Below are 19,587 nucleotides of genomic sequence, written 5' to 3'. Positions count from 1 at the left end.
CTCTGGGACACTTTAGTCGCTCTGGCGATTGCTATGAGGGATTACTGTCTATATAAAGCCTGATTAATTCCACTGCCCATCGTGACGTCACGTGAACCAGATAAAACATATCTCTGATTATTCTGCCCATTTACGAGGGGGCACACCTTCATCCACATCTGTTGCCCGGGACACTTACCTTGGACTGATCACTTGATTGGGTCGTCAATGAGTTGCAGGGCCGGCTGGGTCTCGTTCATTGAGCAAGAGGAGATTCACGCCACACCGCTAGTATCCCTCAGGGAGGGGGAAGGCAGGCAGGCGGGTAATTGAAAAGAATACAGATCTCACTGCTGTCTCATGTGCTGTCAGGAAACATCAAATCCACTCTGATTGGACACTAATCTGTTGCCGGCGCCGACGCTGCCAGAGTGACCACGCAACTGCTGTGAAACTCGCCCAAAATGTCACTTACGCCTCTGTAGCCTCCTGTCCCCCCTCACTGAGAGGACCTGATAATTGTCACGAGAGGACCGGGACTCTGAGAAACAGAAACCATGGGTGGACATGGGAAACAGACTGTTAAAGATATTCACACTTTGGAAAAATGATTAGAACAACATATTGTCTGCCACTCACAAAAATGAATATAAATTATTAATTGACCTTGAGAAATAAGCATGAAAGTAACGAGCGAGAAATGCACCCACGGATTGTCCTCAAAGCACAATTTACATGTACAATTGTGGAACTAATGCCATTTGTACCCAACCACATTCTATCTACCTGCTGTTACCACAGCACTCCACCCAAAGCCTTGCTGATTCACTTTACAGAGCAAAGCTCTGAAACTGGATTTTGCCCTGTCAGAGAGACCTGGGGAGAGGTAAAAGGGGGGAGAGAGCATTTTTGTCACCACACATGCAATCCTTAAGCAATCCCTCAAACCCTCTGGGAGTCGGTCCTATCCTCACAGTCCCTTGTGATACCTTGTCCTTAGGCTTACTGTACCTACCTGCCTGGCCAGCTGACACTTGATCCCTGTTGGAGAGCTTCCCTGTTAACTGTTGTGGCAGAAAGGACACCTTCATTTTCATTAATCCAGTCCTGGGATCAGTGCCGGGGCCTCGTGTTTTCTGTTGTTATGACAGCTAGGGGACCCTCTCAAATAATCCACCACGTTGACAAATTATACTAGAGTTTACCCTACATTTGCTTTTTATACAATCGTGAAGACCCAGATTGGACACTGGACTGCAGTGGTGGATATGCTTTCGTTCGTTAATCAGTGTTGCGTAATTAGGGAGATAAGAGATTGCACTGGACAGGAAGTAAGTGGAAAAGCCGAAGCGCCCACTGCTATTGCATTATGGGTTGAGAGGAAAAAGGGGATTATCGTTGACAGTGGAATTGACTTCAGACCAACTTAGTTTGTGTTTTTTTTTTATACTAGTTCCAGGAAACTATAGTTGACAGAAGGAAATAAGGCAAGTGAGATGGGGAGAGAGGGAAATGGATGGATGAGAGAGCGAGAGACGGAAGGCAGCTTGGGGGCACTGATATTAAAATGAGAGCGAGTTTCTCAATTCGGTTTCATGCTTGAAAGATTATCACGGTGAAAAGTAAACTAATTAAGTCTTTAGGGACTTTGGGGAAACCAAAAGGCCTGCGCATATGTAGAAGCACGCAGTTATCTATAATAAAGAAACCTTACGTAGCATATGCCTTGTGGAAATAGGGTTAAGTTAACTTTGCAAAACATGAATATCGGTCACTGGAAACCATTGCATTGTCCTGCCACCAACATACCCTGTGTGTACGTACAACCCCTGTTTCAACACCATCAGAGAAAACCTCAAAAGTCCCCTCTTACTGATTTCCTTCTGTGATCTGGTTCCCAAGAGAGAGAGTGCTAGCCTAGACCACACATCTTTATCAAATAGATCTAGATAGAGAATGTGTTCTGGGTGTGTAGATCTAATCATACAGGAGCAACGAGGCAAAGACACTGTCGACAAACCAAGGATGAAGTATCCCTACTCCCTATATACCGGAGTATATACATGACATTAAAGGCATAGTTCACCCACATGACTAAATCACATGTTGGTGTCCTTACCCTATAAGCAGTCTATGGACAAGGTATGACCCCAATACATGCTTTGGTTTTGTTTTCCTTTGCACTTTTTCAAATGTTAACTTTTGAATTGGATTTGTGCCCCAAATGCTAAAAAGTTAGCATTTGAAACAGTGGCCAGTTAAACAAAGCCAAAGCATGAATTGCTGTCAGGCCCTGTCCATAGACTGCTTATAGGGTAAGGTAACCAATAAGTCATTTTGTCATTTGGGTGAACTATCCTTTCAAAGCTGAGATCCACAGCGCCACCGGTCGCATTTGTTATTGTTTTGTTTTAAAAACAGAGGAGTGCAAAAAACTATATATCATAGTACATACTCTGCTGTTCTATCGCACTTGCAATGACGTGGCAGTTTCACCGCCTCAGATTCCAACTTAAAAACGCAGTGTGACATTCAAATGCACAGACTTGTGGAAGTACGTACACTATTATGAGAGAGAAGACACAACAGTGAGCCACTTGTACAAACCCAGTATTTTCCGCTACAAGTGGTAATATTTCTTGGTACACCTTGGTATTGTAACTGCTGCTCTCATTGTTCTGCCACATGAACAGTACAGGGGTTCCTATTCAACAAGCTCTCATTGTTCTGCCACATGAACAGTACAGGGGTTCCTATTCAACAGGCTCTCATTGTTCTGCCACATGGACAGTACAGGGGTTCCTATTCAACAGGCTCTCATTGTTCTGCCACATGAACAGTACAGGGGTTCCTATTCAAATGGCTCCCATTGTTCTGCCACATGAACAGTACAGGGGTTCCTATTCAACAAGCTGTCATTGTTCTGCCACATGAACAGTACAGGGGTTCCTATTCAACAAGCTCTCATTGTTCTGCCACATGAACAGTACAGGGGTTCCTATTCAACAAGCTCTCATTGTTCTGCCACATGAACAGTACAGGGGTTCCTATTCAACAGGCTCTCATTGTTCTGCCACATGAACAGTTCAGGGGTTCCTATTCAACAAGCTCTCATTGTTCTGCCACATGAACAGTACAGGGGTTCCTATTCAACAAGCTCTCATTGTTCTGCCACATGAACAGTACAGGGGTTCCTATTCAACAAGATTCAAATGGCTCCCATTGTTCTGCCACATGAACAGTACAGGGGTTCCTATTCAACAGGCTCTCATTGTTCTGCCACATGAACAGTACAGGGGTTCCTATTCAACAGGCTCTCATTGTTCTGCCACATGAACAGTACAGGGGTTCCTATTCAACGGGCTCTCATTGTTCTGCCACATGAACAGTACAGGGGTTCCTATTCAACAAGCTCTCATTGTTCTGCCACATGAACAGTACAGGGGTTCCTATTCAACAAGCTCTCATTGTTCTGCCACATGAACAGTACAGGGGTTCCTATTCAACAAGCTCTCATTGTTCTGCCACATGAACAGTACAGGGGTTCCTATTCAACAGGCTCTCATTGTTCTGCCATATGAACGGTACAGGGGTTCCTATTCAACAGGCTGTCATTGTTCTGCCACATGAACAGTACAGGGGTTCCTATTCAACAAGCTGTCATTGTTCTGCCACATGAACAGTACAGGGGTTCCTATTCAACAAGCTCTCATTGTTCTGCCACATGAACAGTACAGGGGTTCCTATTCAACAGGCTCTCATTGTTCTGCCACATGAACAGTACAGGGGTTCCTATTCAACTGGCTCCCATTGTTCTGCCATATGAACAGTACAGGGGTTCCTATTCAACAGGCTGTCATTGTTCTGCCACATGAACAGTACAGGGGTTCCTATTCAAGAGGCTGTCATTGTTCTGCCACATGAACAGTACAGGGGTTCCTATTCAACAGGCTGTCATTGGTGGCTGCATGTTTCACATCTGTGAAAGACACCATTAATCAGAGTATCTAATCTCTCCAAGGCCACCCACACGGATGCCCATGTTTAATAAGCCCCCTACATCTCATTGTCACTCATACCCCAGCACCCTGGCTCGATATGAATAATGCATCTTAGTCAGACAGACGGGGGGAGGGTATGTATGCCACGTGTGTGTGTGCGTGCGTGCATGCATAAAGTCACATGTGATGAGCTGATTTGTACTCAGTGCACAGCAAGCGTGCGTGACCCTGGATCTGTTCTGAGCCTTTGACCCTGTTCAAGGCAGCTCCTCTCCATGTCTTCTGACATGTTACAGTGACAGCGCTTCGGTAACGTCCCATTACGCTAAGACACGCCACCGCTGTAGCCAGCAGACATGAATACTGACTCGACCAGACATCAAAAACCAACTGCCTCAATATTCATCCACAGCGGTTTACTCCTTGCATGATTCGAATATTAAACACACATGAGTTGGGGTAGTAGGCACACTGTAGGTGAGAGGTAGAATAGGGATTCAATCACATTGGACCAACGTTGTTTAGAATTGGCACGGCTTGACCTCAATGCATATTGTAAGTTGCTATGTGACTCCAATAGCAATACTACGACTGCCTTGTTTAGTGCTGTGGCGGTTATTGACATGCAAAAGACTGCCGGTCCCGCGGTAATTGACCGTAAATGAACAAACAAGCTGCTGATGCACACCTTCAGGAACATCTATATTTTAACAAGTTAAATAAATACATGTAATATACACCATAACAATAAATCCATGATCTATTTTAGGTAGGTATAAAGAAACATGTTTTTCAGGAGAACAGAATATGAGTTTGCCTACCATATGTTATGTGGCTGTGCTCCAGGCCATAGGCTGTAGGCTTGTTCACTTAGCAGACGAGATATGCTTATAAGTCCCGTGCCATTATTTTATATCACATGATTTTACAGTAAGAAGAATATAATTTCACTTAGCTGAATGAAGTAGAAAGGGTATTTTTTCCATTTTGGAGTAAGTGCACATACGAAGGCTAGGTTGAACATAAAAGTGGTCCTTTGAAACAGGTCCTATAGGCTACACTAGATTTAGAGTTATTAAGTTGTTAATAATGATACAAACCTTAGAATGTCTTATAAATCAAAATATATATGCTGCATGATAGGCTTCTGATGATTTGAGTCACTTGAGCTCTGTTCCTTGCCTCAGGCTGCACACACTGTTCTCTAATCAAGTGATCATATTATCACCCATCAGACTATTCTCAATTTCATATTATCTTTACTAATACGCTACATTTGTTTCGATTTAGAACGGCCCATTATCAAAGGGCAGGAACAGGGTCAGGGGGAAAAATACATTTCATCTGCCTATACACTGGAATGTCAAATGGAGGCAGCTTTCGGGTAGGTTACTTACTTCACTCCACACATCAACCACTGTTTGAGGAGCATGCAGCCTCTCGCTGCTCGACAGGGGACATTCCGTCCAAGCTCAGTTTGCCAAGCGCTCCCCAAAAGGGAAGGGGTCTGAATACTCTCCGAATGCAATGTATATAGTATAAGCCTATGGATCTGTGTCAGCTCTAATATGTGTTTGGGTGTTTAGAACGAATCATCACCTTAGAAAGCGCTGTCCATTTCCTTGTTAGGCTTTCAAATAACATCCACAACAATTCTCCACTCAGTTTCAACCTGTTGTTGAACATCTTTCTTCAAATTGATCAATCACAGTGAGGTGAGTTTTAAAAACACTATACTGTTTTGATGATAAGTGTTTGATGTGATTTTTGATTGCAATTGATGTCAGAGTGGTTAGAAGGACAATAGAGCCTTGAGTACCAGGCCACTAGCGAGTTGGGTACTACCAAAGCATGTCCCGAGTGCATATAAGGAGATTACCGTGACACAACAGTCACATGGAATTTTACTGCGTGGAATTTTACTGCAGTCATGACTCATGACTGCCCGGTAGGGCAGTAACATGCTGACCACACCACTCGTGTTACAGGCACGAGCGTTGCAAAACAAACTGCTCACGAGCATCTGCATGGCCAGGTGCTAAAATATAACTTAGTTCTATTTGTGACGTTTCACACGCTGCAAGTCCCACCTCTGCCATCTCCTCATTGGTTTTTAGGAGCAGAGTGCCCTGCCTGCTGCCTTGACTCCCAGAGGAACCAACCCGGCACCGACCAGCAGTGTGACCTCTGCGGCCACAGATGGTGCACGAGACGGAATCTCTTCCGGTCTCCCTGAGCGCAGCACCTCCCAGCTCCATGGGCATCGGAGTGGTGGTGCTGGGGGATGAAACCGACAGACCCCAATCTGGACGTCCACGGGTAGCCAGCAGGTTATCCAGCCGAATGGACAGGTCCACCAGCTGGTCGAAAGTAAGGGTCATGTCTCTGCAGGCCAACTCTTGACGGACGTCCTCATGCAAACTGCAGCGATAGTTGTCGATCAGGGCCCTGTCGTTCCATCCCGCTCCGGCGGCCAGGGTCTGAAAGTCCAAAGCAAACTCCTGTGCGCTCCTCTTCCCCTCCCGAAGGTGTAATAGACGAACTCCTTGAAGTCATCCAATGGCGTATCTCCTTCTCGCCATATGGCGTTAGCCCACTCCAGAGCTCTCCCCAAGAGGCACGAAACGAGGACGGACACCTTCTCCCTTCTCGAGGGAGCCGGGTAAACGGTGCTCAGGTATAAGTCCAGCTGTAACAGGAAACCCTGGCACCGTGTCGCCGTCCCATCACACTCCCTGGGAAGGTCGAGACGCATCCCACCGGGACCGGATGCAGGAGGGACAAGTAGTGGCAACCCCGGTTGTGCTGGTGGGGGCGCTGGAGGAACTCTCTGTCTCTCCCAGCGGTCCATTGTCTGCACGATGCGGTCCAACGCGACGGGACGCGCTCCTCTTTCCTCATACCAGGGGCTCCTGCTGACTCCATGTAGATGGTGTGGTATTCTGTAAGGGGTGCGTATCTGGTGGCAGGGAAGTCAGATGCAGGAGAGCAGAGCTTGATAATAGCCGGAGCAGTTTAATAGTAAAACCAACGACATATGAAATACAATTATGGGCACAATAACCCGACATGCACCAGTCAAACAAAATGTGCACAAGCACTTACAATAAACAATACCACACAAATACATGGGGAGAACAGAGGGTTAAATACACAACATGTAATGAGGGAAATGAGAACCAGGTGTGTGGGAAAACGAGACAAAACAAATGGAAAATGAAAAATGGATCGGCGATGGCTAGAAGACCGGCGACTTCGACCGCCAAACACCGCCCGAAAAAGGAGAGGCATTGACTTCGGCAGAAGTTGTGACACACTACTACCATACCCCGTTCAAAGGCACTTCAATATTTTGTCTTGCCCATTCACTCTCTGAATGGCACACATACACAATCCATGAATCAATAGTCTCAAGGCTTAAAAATCCTTCTTTAAACTGTCTCCTCCCCTTCATCTACACGGATCGCAGCGGATTTAACAAGTGACATCAATATGGGAACATAGCTTTCACCTGGATTCACCTGGTCCGTCTATATCATGGAAAGAGCTGGTGTTATTCATGTTTTGTACACTCAGTGTAGAATAGGCTGTTTTTAGCCTTCAGCTTTTATATAACCATATGAACTCATTTATATACAATATTCTGCCCATGTGAATACATTTATTTTAGGCCATAACTGAACCAATTTCTGTAGGCTATCTATAGAATATTCCAGGGGCACAACCTTGGTTTTATATATATACACTGCTCAAAAAAATAAAGGGAACACTAAAATAACACATCCTAGATCTGAATGAATGAAATACTTTTTCTTTACATAGTTGAATGTGCAAAATCACACAAAAATTATCAATGGAAATCAAATGTATCAACCCATGGAGGTCTGGATTTGGAGTCACACTCAAAATTAAAGTGGAAAACCACACTACAGGCTGATCCAACTTTGATGTAATGTCCTTAAAAACAAGTCAAAATGAGGCTCAGTAATGTGTGTGGCCTCCACGTGCCTGGATGACCTCCCTACAACGCCTGGGCATGCTCCTGATGAGGTGGCGGATGGTCTCCTGAGGGATCTCCTCCCAGACCTGGACTAAAGCATCCGCCAACTCCTGGACAGTCTATGGTGCAACGTGGCGTTGGTGGATGGAGCGAGACATGATGTCCCAGATGTGCTCAATTGGATTCAGGTCTGGGGAAGGGCGGGCCAGTCCATAGCATCAATGCCTTCCTCTTTCAGGAACTACTGACACACTCCAGCCACATGAGGTCTAGCATTGTCTTGCATTAGGAGGAACCCAGGGCCAACCGCACCAGCATATGGTCTCACAAGGGGTCTGAGGATCTCATCTCGGTACCTAATGGCAGTCAGGCTACCTCTGGCGAGCACATGGAGGGCTGTACGGCCCCCCAAAGAAATGCCACCCCACACCATGACTGACCCACCGCCAAACCGGTCATGCTGGAGGATGTTGCAGCAGAACGTTCTCCATGGCGTCTCCAGACTCTGTCACATCTGTCACGTGCTCAGTGTGAACCTGCTTTCATCTGTGAAGAGCACAGGGCGCCGGTGTCGAATTTGCCAATCTTGGTGTTCTCTGGCAAATGCCAAACATCCTGCACGGTGTTGGGCTGTAAGCACAACCCCTACCTGTGGACGTCGGGCCCTCATACCACCCTCATGGAGTCTGTTTCTGACCGTTTGAGCAGACACATGCACATTTGTGGCCTGCTGGGGGTCATTTTGCAGGGCTCTGGCAGTGCTCCTCCTGCTCCTCCTTGCACAAAGGCGGAGGTAGCGGTCCTGCTGCTGGGTTGTTGCCCTCCTACGGCCTCCTCCACGTCTCCTGATGTACTGGCCTTTCTCCTGGTAGCGCCTCCATGCTCTGGACACTACGCTGACAGACACAGCAAACCTTCTTGCCACAGCTCGCATTGATGTACCATCCTGGATGAGCTGCACTACCTGAGCCACTTGTGTGGGTTGTAGACTCCGTCTCATGCTACCACTAGAGTGAAAGCACCGCCAGCATTCAAAAGTGACCAAAACATCATCCAAGAATCATAGGAACTGAGAAGTGGTCTGTGGTCCCCACCTGCAGAACCACTCCTTTATTGGGCGTGTCTTGCTAATTGCCTATAATTTCCACCTGTTGTCTATTCCATTTGCACAACAGCATGTGAAATGTATTGTCAATCAGTGTTGCTTCCTAAGTGGACAGTTTGATTTCACAGAAGTGTGATTGACTTAGAGTTACATTGTGTTGTGTAAGTGTTCCCTTTATTGTTTTGAGCAGTATATATATATATATATATATGTACAGTTCCAGTCAAAAGTTTGGACACACCTACTCATTCAATGGTTTTTCTTTATTTTCTATATTGTAGAATAATAGTGAAAACATCAAAACTATGAAATGACACATATGGAATCATGTTAAACAAATCAAAATATGTTTAGATTATTTGAAGTAGCCACCTTTTGCCTTGATGACAGCACACTCTTGGCATTCTCTCAACCTGCTTCTTTTAATGTATTTGACCTTTATTTAACCAGGCAAGTCAGTTAAGAACCAATTCTTATTTGCAATGACGGCCTACCCCGGATGATGGTGGGCCAATTGTGAGCCGCCCTATGGGACTCCCCATCACAGCCGGATGTGATACAGCCTGGATTTGAACCAGGGACTGTAGTGGCGCTTCTTGCACTGAGATGCAGTGCCTTAGACCGCTGCGCCACTCAGGAGCTTCACCTGGAAGGAGTTCCCACATATGCTGAGCACTTGTTGGCTACTTTCCCTTCACTCTGCCGTCCAACTCATCCCAAACCATCTCAATTGGGTTGAGGTCGGGTCATCTGATGCAGCACTCCATCACTCTCCTTCTTGGTCAAATAGCCCTTACGCAGCCTGGAGGTGTGTTGGATCATTGTCCTGTTGAAAAACAAATGGTAGTCCCAATAAACGCAAACCTGATGGAATGGCGTGTCGCTGCATTATGCTGTGGTAGCCATGCTGGTTAAGTGTGCCTTAATTCTAAATCAATCACTGACAGTGTCACCAGCAACGCACCCCCACACCATCACACTTCCTCCGCCATGCTTCATGGTGGGAACCAAATGAGGAGATCATCCATTCATCTACTCCGTGTCTCACAAAGACACGGCGGTTGGAACCATCAATCTCAAATTTGGACTCATCAGACCAAAGGACAGATTTCAATTGTCCATTGCTCGTGTATCTTGGCCCAAGCAAGTCTCTTCTTATTATTGGTGTTCTTTAGTAGTGGTTTCTTTACAGCAATTCGACCATGAAGGCCTGATTCACGCAGTCCCCTCTGAACAGTTGATGTTGAGATGTGTCTGTTACTTGAACTCTGTGAATAATTTATTTGAGTTGCAATTTCTGAAGCTATTAACTGTAATGAACTTATCCTCTGCAGCAGAGGTAACTCTGGGTCTTCCTTTCCTGTGGCGGTCCTCATGAGAGCCAGTTTCATCATAGCGCTGGATGGTTTTTGCGACTGCACTTGAAGTAACTTTCAAAGTCCTTGAAATTTTCCGGATTGACCGACCTTCATGTCTTAAAGTAATGATGGATAGTCATTCCTCTTTGCTTATTTGAGCTGTCTTGCCATAATATGGACTTGATCTTTTACCAAATAGGGCTATCTTCTGTATACCACCCCTACCTTGTCACAACACAACGGATTGGCACAAACACATTAAGAAGGGCAGTAATTACACAAATGTACTTATAACAAGGCACACCTGTTGAAATGCATTCCAGGTGACTACCTCATGAAGCTGGTTGAGAGAATGCCAAGAGTGTGCAAAGCTGTCATCTTGGCAAAAGGTGGCTACTTCGAACAATCTCAATTATATATATGGTTACTACATGATTCCATATGTGTTATTTCATAGTTGTGATGTCTGCACTATTATTCTATAATGTAGAAAATAGTCAAAATAAAGAAAAATTCTGGAATGAGTAGGTGTGTCCAAACTTTTGACTGGTACTGTATATATATTTTTTATCCTGTCGGATAAACACTCCAAACAGCCTACCCGACCGCTTGGAGGCATCAGCATGGTCCTAATTCACCCGTTGCCTCATTTTGTATCATATTCCAATGATAAAACTGGGGGGGACAAAAAAAGCAACTCAACGTATTATAGCCTCATGTGGACGAAAGCGTAGCAGAGGAAGGAGTTAACTTCTGCAGTGTTCACTGTAAAATATAACGTGCTACGGCGGTGCTTCGTTCTCAAAACCTATTGCATGAGAAAGTCAGAGGTGCCTCCCCTCTGACCCTCTCCTCTAATGACTTTTGTGAAGATGGCGTGGAGAGAGGATGTGAGGAGTCAAGGAAATGCAATTGAGATTCTCCCACTGTCAGATCCTGTATCCCACAATGCACCTCTCGCCACTGTCACAATCTCCCCTCAGCCCCTCCCCCTTCCAGCCCAAACCAGAACAGACACAGTTCTTTTAGAACAGCCTATTGTTTTCTCTTTGCAGTAGATGTGACTTGTCTTTATGAGAACTCATTTCCAAGAATTGACCGCTACCACACACACACACACACACACACACACAAAGTCATCTTTCCTCCAGCCTGGACACTCAAACAATGGTCCTCCTTCCCTGGGATTTGTGAGATTATGGACACCAGATGAGTTCTTCTCCTCCCCCAACACACAATACTTCATGCCCCTCTCCATAAGCCCATAAAGTGGCTGTGGGTCTTGGCTGGGAGCCTGGAACAAAACCCGGGGGGGGGGGGGGGGGGGGGGGGAATATGGTTGCTTGGGATGTTCATAACCTGACTGGATGCTAGGAGAAGGGGGGATGGGTGTATCAGGGGCTTGGGCTGCTTACAGTCTGGTACAAGGCTCCCCTATTGGGGAAAAAGCCATCAGGATACCTCTCCTATATTTTCCTGGCTGATTACACAAATACCCCTCACCTCTTCACTGCAACAGCCAACGAATGGTTTACCATCTGCTGTAAATGTGCTGCCATACATTATCCAGGCAGGTGCTGCAAATTGGTAGTCCATGTTTTAAGTGACCCTTACAATGTTTAGACAATTTGAAACCTTAATTCCTAAATAAACTAATTTTACAATACACATATGTAAGAATTCTTAACATGTACATGTATGTGAGAAGAACCACATTCCCCATCTAGTTATTACCATCACCCTCCTCCCCATCCCCCATCCCCCATCTCTGCTCTCCCCTCACCTTCACACCTTCTGCTTACAACGTCACTTAGGTCTGACTAAATATCGTGGCACTGGCTTCTGGAGTGCTACCCTGCAGCCATAGCAGTAGCCAAACCAGAGCATGCTGGGTACACAGATGGAGCAGACAGACGGGACAAGGGGGTGAGGGAGGGGGCGCTGCAGTGTTTGAGAGGTGGCCTGGAGGGGAGGGCGAGGTCGGGCAGCAAGCCACTGCAGCTGGGCCAAGCATAGGATGATGCAGTCACTTGTCATACGCAGATGACAACTGATGTCTGACAGAAGACGTGTCTCACGGTCTCCTCATTAAAGGTCCATTTTGTAACTTACATTCCTAAAACATGCAAGCCCTTCACCTGTTTATAAACCGAGGAGGTCTTAGTGAATCATTTGAGTTGTTATTCTTGACTGATGTGTCTGAGTCTACATACTCTTTGGACACTAATCAGACTGAACACAAAAACACTTACTGTTTCCTTTAGGGGTAAGGAGGTTACGGTTAAGCACCCCCCATGGACGCCTTTATTAAGGCCAAACAGAAGCCCTTCACTTCAGAGAGCAGCAATAATGAATCTAGTGTCCACTGCAGGCAAAACACAGTTACTACTCATCAGGATCTTTAACAATGCAATCAATAGTCCAATATAAACAGAGATTCTATTGACACGGTAATTCTGAGAACAGAAATGTGGTTAGTTTGGTTTCATTTAGAAAGCTGAGTGATGGAATATTCAATCACACCGTGCCATGATGGTCCGTGTCTGTCATCCTTACAAAGACCAATCTTGTTTTCATTCATCAAATTCATATTGACTATTTCATGCTTCAGTTCCACGATTCTGGTAATAGATTCAAGCAGCTGGTTTGTTTACCTTGTCAAACTTGTTCTAATTAAGGAAATAAAAATGTGCCTGTGCAGAACATTTCTTGCCTCAGACTCTGGGAGGTTTTAAAATATTGTTTTAGACTGCATTTCCTTGGTCTATCTTAAAATAACCATATCATTATGCTTGAGAAGAACACGCTACACATTTAAGTACTTAACAAGCGTGGTTGTTTGAATTATGTACCGTGCATGATAGTCTAAAAGAAGTCGTAAAAACAACAATATGGATAATACTTGAGGGTTCATCGTCTCAAAACGTGTCTATCAAGGGGCGGCAGGGTAGCCTAGTGGTTCGAGCGTTGGACTAGTAACCGGAAGGTTGCAAGTTCAAACCCCCGAGCTGACAAATAGGCAGTTAACCCACTGTTCCTAGGCCGTCATTGAAAATAAGAATTTGTTCTTAAATGACTTGCCTGGTTAAATAAAGGTCAAATAAAAAAATTACAAAATTAAAATGACATCACTAATCTACATCATGTTCCTAAAGGCCATGGCCTACTTCACATGGTTTTCCATCGCATGTTAATAACCTGATTCACCCCTCCACAATGTGTAAAGTTCCTCAATAAGCATAATTTACCACACAGTTAGTTTCAGAGCTGCAGTGCAGCAGAACAGGGCCATTATCTCTGGTAGAATGACCTAATTGTCTGTAAACAGAGGAAACACTGCTGTTGCCAAATCCACCAATAGCCATGAAGCAAAACACCAGTTTTATAAGCACTGCAAATTCTCCAGTGTTAAATCAACACTGGCCCAGTGTATATACAGGTCCACACGTTTCATTGTTAAATTAACACACTGCTTAGTGTTAATCCTTATTTGCATATTTCCCAGAGTGCCTTGCCTTTAGTAAATTGTAGAGTTACCACCCATGACTGTATTTGTTAGTGACAGAGACATGGTTGTTGCATTCATCCATTTTCAGCCCTGTGGCCTTCACCAAGTGAGATCCTAAGTGAATATATTATCATAAAAATGTAATTAATTAACACAATACAACACATATTTCATAAGGCCTTATTTTGGGGGCCTAGTTTACCCTAATACAGTAGCCTGAAATGCAAAATCAGGCCTGCAAGTCACATTATGCTGGCTTGCAAAGTGATTTGTAATTACTATTGGAATTCAGCCAGAGTGGGGATATCCAACATTTGGAATCTGTATTCACTCGCAACCTGCAATTCAGAATGACTGCCGGGTTGGGAAGATATGAGACTACCTAAACCATCTAAACTGGAACAACCATTTCAGTAATGGGTGCAATAAGTCCACGTAATAGATTGGATTAGTTTAGTAAAATGTATGTTATGTATGTATATTTCAGTAGCATAACATGAATTAATCAAAAACATACATATTCAAAAAAATTACCTGAAATAGAGCATGCTGGGATATATGATAATAATGAGCATGGTTTTGGTTTAACAATGGTTAGTAACACCAACACTGTTTTTTCTTTTAGACCCATGAGTGTTAATTTAACACCTGAATGAACAATAGAAATGTTACACTGAAAAATCAACACTAGTGAACACTGGCCAATTGGCTGTGTGTGTATTATATCAAACCAATAAAGTGAGTTGAAAACATTCTGCTTCCCAGGGTGAAGGGTTAGTGGCTTGGACCGGCCAGGGATGCACATGTAGCTCTCATTTCTGACTGGTGGGGAGAGATGCATTATGGGGGTTAGAAGACCACCCCCACCCCCGCTTGGCAGAGGAGTGAGGCTCTTATTTAAAGATTTAAAGCCTTTTATTTAAAGCCTCTGTTTCTCTTTGGTCTATTTTATACAGAAACAGAAAAAGGACAGAAAGGTCTCAAATGGCACGTGTTCAGATATCCTAACACAAAGAAGCAAATCCTTTACAATGATTACTATCACCTTTATTTAACCAAGTAGGCCAGTTGAGAACAAGTTCTCATTTACAACTGCGACCTGGCCAAGATAAAGCAAAGAAGTGCGACACGAACAACACAGAGTTACACATGGAATAAACAATCGTACAGTCAATAACACAATAGAAAAGTCTATATACAGTGTGTTTGCAGCACGGAAACATGGCTCACTCGAGACATGCTATCGGAGTCGGTGCAGCCAGCTAGTTTCTTCACGCATCGCGCCGACAGAAACAAGCATCTTTCTGGTAAGAAGAGGGGCGGAATGCCTTATGATTAACGAGACGTGGTGTGATCATAACTTCTCAACTCAAGTCCTTCTGTTCATCTGACTTAGAATTCCTCACAATCAAATGTCGACCGCATTATCTACCAAGAGAATTCTCTTCGATTATAATCACAGCCTCATATATTTCCCCCAAGCAGACACATCGACGGACCTGAACGAACTTTATTTGACTCTATGTAAACTAGAAACCACATATCCTGAGGCTGCATCCATTGTAGCTGGGGATTTTAACAAGGCTAATCTGAAAACAAGTCTCCCTAAATTCTATCAGCATATCGATTGTGCAACCAGGGCTGGTAAAACCCTGGATCATTGTTATTCTAACTTCTGTGACGCATATAAGGCCCTCCCCCGCCCTCCTTTCGGAAAAGCTGACCACGACTCCATTTTGTTGCTTCCAGCCTATAGACAGAAACTAAAACAGGAACCTTCCGTGCTCAGGTCGGTTCAACGCTGGTCTGACCAATCTGATTCCACGCTTCAAGATTGCTCCGATCACGTGGATCGGGATATGTTCCGCATTGCGTCAAACAACAACATTGACGAATACGCTGATTCGGTGAGCGAGTGTATTAGCAAGTGCATCGGCGATGTCGTACCCACAGCAACTATTAAAACATTCTCAAACCAGAAACCGTAGATTGATGGCAGCATTCGCGTGAAAGCGCGAACCACTGCTTTTAACCAGGGCAAGGTGACTGGAAATATGACCAAATACAAACAGTGTAGCTATTCCCTCCGCAAGGCAATCAAACAAGCTAAGCGTCAGTATAGAGACAAAGTAGAGTCGCAATTCAACGGCTCAGACACAAGAGGTATGTGGTAGGGTCTACAGTCAATCACGTGTAATGGATGTGAAACGCTAGCTTAGTTAGCGGTGGTGCGCGCTAAATAGTGTTTCAATCGGTGACGTCACTTGCTCTGAGACCTTGAAGCAGTGGTTCCCCTTGCTCTGCAAGGGTCATGGCTTTTGTGGAGTGATGGGTAACGATGCTTCATGGGTGATTGTTGATGTGTGTAGAGGGTCCCTGGTTCGCGCCCGGGTATGGGCGAGGGAACGGTCTAAAGTTATACTGTTACACACGGATTACAAAAAGAAAACCAGCCCTGTCGCGGACCAGGATGTCTTTCTCCCAGACAGACTAAATAACTTTTTTACAGTGCCACTGACACGGCCCGCTACCAAAACCTGCAGACTCTCCTTCACTGCAGCCAACGTGAGTAAAACATTTAAATGTGTTAACCCTCGCAAGGCAGCAGGTCCAGACAGCATCCAAAGCCGCGTCCTCAGAGCATGCGCAGACCAGCTGGCTTGTGTGTTTAGGGACATTTCAATCAATCCTTATCCCAGTCTGCTGTTCCCACATGCTTCAAGAGGGCCACCATTGTTCCTGTTCCCAAGAAAGCTAAGGTAACTGAGCTAAACGACTACCGCCCAGTAGCACTCACTTCCATCATCATGAAGTGCTTTGAGAGACTAGTCAAGGACCATACCTGCCACCCTACCTGACACCCTAGACCCACTCCAATTTACTTACCGCTCCAATAGGTCCACAGACGATGCAATCTCAACCACACTGCACACTGCCCTAACCCATCTGGTCAAAAGGAATACCTATGTGAGAATGCTGTTTATCGACACCATAGTACCCTCCAAACTCGTCATCAAGCTCGAGACCCTGGGTCTCGATCCCACCCTGTGCAACTGGGTACTGGACTTCCTGACGGGCCACCCCCAGGTGGTGAGGGTAGGTAACAACATCTCCACCCCACTGATCCTCAACACTGGGGCCCCACAAGGGTGCGTTCTGAGCCCTCTCCTGCACTCCCTGTTCAATCACGACTGCGTGGCCATGCACGCCTCCAACTCAATCATCAAGTTTGCAGACGACACTACAGTGGTAGGCTTGATTACCAACAACGACGAGACAGCCTACAGGGAGGAGGTGAGGGCCCTCGAAGTGTGGTGTCAGGAAAATAACCTCACACTCAACGTCACCAAAACAAAGGAGATGATCATGGACTTCAGGAAACAGCAGAGGGAGCACCCCCCTATCCAAATCGACGGGACAGTAGTGGAGAGGGTAGTAAGTTTTAAGTTCCTCGACGTACACATCACGGACAAACTGAATTGGTCCACAAACACAGACAGTGTGGTGAAGAAGGCGCAGCAGCGCCTCTTCAACCTCAGGAGGCTGAAGAAATTCGGCTTGTCACCAAAAGCACTCACAAACTTTTACAGATGCGCAATCGAGAGCATCCTGTCAGGCTGTAACACCGCCTGGTACACCAACTTCTCTGCCCACAACCGTAAGGCTCTCCAGAGTAGAGTTCGACCGATTAATCGGAATGGCCGATAAATTAGGGCTGATTTCAAGTTTTCATAACAATCGGAAATCGGTATTTTTGGACACCGATTTGGCCGATATTTTTTTATATTATTATTTTTTACACCTTTATTTAACTAGGCAAGTCAGTTAAGAACACATTCTTATTTTCAATGACGGCCTAGGAACGGTGGGTTAACTGCCTTGTTCAGGGGCAGAATGACAGATTTGTACCTTGTCAGCTCGGGGATTCAATCTTGCAACCTTACAGTTAACTAGTCCAACGCTCTAACCACCTGATTACATTGCACTCCACAAGGAAACTGCATGTTACGCGAATGCAGTAAGAAGACAAGATAAGTTGCTAGCTAGCATTAAACTTATCTTATAAAAAACAATCAATCAAACATAATCACTAGTTAACTACACATGGTTGATGATATTACTAGTTTATCTAGCGTGTCCTGCGTTGCATATAATTGATGCGGTGCGTATTCACGAAAAAGGACTGTCTTGCTCCAATGTGTACCTAACCATAAACAGCAATGCCTTTCTTAAAATCAATACACAAGTATATATTTTTAAACCTGCATATTTAGTTAATATTGCCTGCTAACCTGGCTCGTTGCGAACTCTGTGAAGACTATTTCTTCCTAACAAAGACAGCCAACTTCGCCAAACGGGGGATGAGTGCATTTGCGAAAAAAGCATTTGCGAAAAAAGCACAATCGTTGCACGACTGTACGTAACCATAAATATCAATGCCCTTCTTAAAATCAATACACAAAAGTATATATTTTTAAACCTGCATATTTTGCTAAAAGAAATCCAGGTTAGCAGGCAATATTAACCAGGTGAAATTGTGTCACTTCTCTTGCGTTCATTGCACGCAGAGTCAGGGTATATGCAACAGTTTGGGCTGCCTAATTTGCCCGAATTTTACGTAATTATGACATAACATTGAAGGTTGTGCAAAGTAACAAGAATATTTAGACTTATGGATGCCACCCGTTGGATAAAATAGGGAACAGTTCCGTATTTCACTGAAAGAATAAACGTCTTGTTTTCGAGATGGTAGTTTCTGGATTCAACCATATTAATGACCTAAGGCTCAATTTTTCTGTGTGTTATTATATTATAATTAAGTCTATGATTTGATAGAGCAGTCTGACCGAGCGATGGTAGGCACCAGCAGGCTCGTAAGCATTCATTCAAACAGCACTTTCATGCGTTTTGCCAGCAGCTCGTCGCTGTGCTTCAAGCATTGAGCTGTTTATGAATTCCAGCCTATCAACTCCTGAGATTAGGCTGGTGTAACCGATGTGAAATGGCTAGCTAGTTAGCCGGGTGCGCACTAATAGAGTTTCAAACGTCACTCGCTCTGAGATTTGGAGTGGTTGTTCCCCTTTTGTGGAGCGATAGGTAATGCTGCTTGGAGGGTGGCTGTTGTCGATGTATTCCTGGATCAAGCCCAGGTAGGGGCGAGGAGAGGGACCGAAGCTATACTGTTACACTGGCAATACTAAAATGCCTATAAGAACATCCAATAGTCAAAGGTATATGAAAAACAAATCGTAAAACTTCTTACATGGGAATATTGAAGACTCCTGTTAAAAGGAACCACCAGCTTTCATTATGTTCTCATGTTCTGAGCAAGGAACTTAAACGTTAGCTTTCTTACATGGCACATATCGCACTTTTACTTTCTTCTCCAACACTTTCTGTTACGGTTTTCTAGGTGTGGTGAAGGAGAGTCGGACCAAAACGCAGCGTGTAGATTGCGATCCATGTTAAATCAAACAAACGTAAAACACGAAATAACACAAACACTACAAAAACAATAAACGTAATGAAAACCGAAACAGCCTATACTTGTCAACTAACACAGCGACAGGAACAAAGACACTAAGGACAATCACCCACGACAAACTCAAAGAATATGGCTGCCTAAATATGGTTCC

The 19,587-nt window shown here is 44.7% G+C and overlaps 1 protein-coding gene across 4 annotated transcripts in view; it reads right to left on the bottom strand.

The window, feature by feature from the left end:
* The window catches only part of LOC109889971 (C-terminal-binding protein 2), a 120,325-nt gene that overhangs the window by 48,740 nt on the left and 51,998 nt on the right, over positions 1 to 19,587 (bottom strand). The gene's annotated exons all lie outside the window — the stretch shown is intronic.

Source organism: Oncorhynchus kisutch, linkage group LG4, assembly GCF_002021735.2.
Source record: "Oncorhynchus kisutch isolate 150728-3 linkage group LG4, Okis_V2, whole genome shotgun sequence".
NCBI lineage: Eukaryota > Metazoa > Chordata > Actinopteri > Salmoniformes > Salmonidae > Oncorhynchus > Oncorhynchus kisutch.
This window is presented reverse-complemented; position numbering and strand designations above follow the sequence as displayed.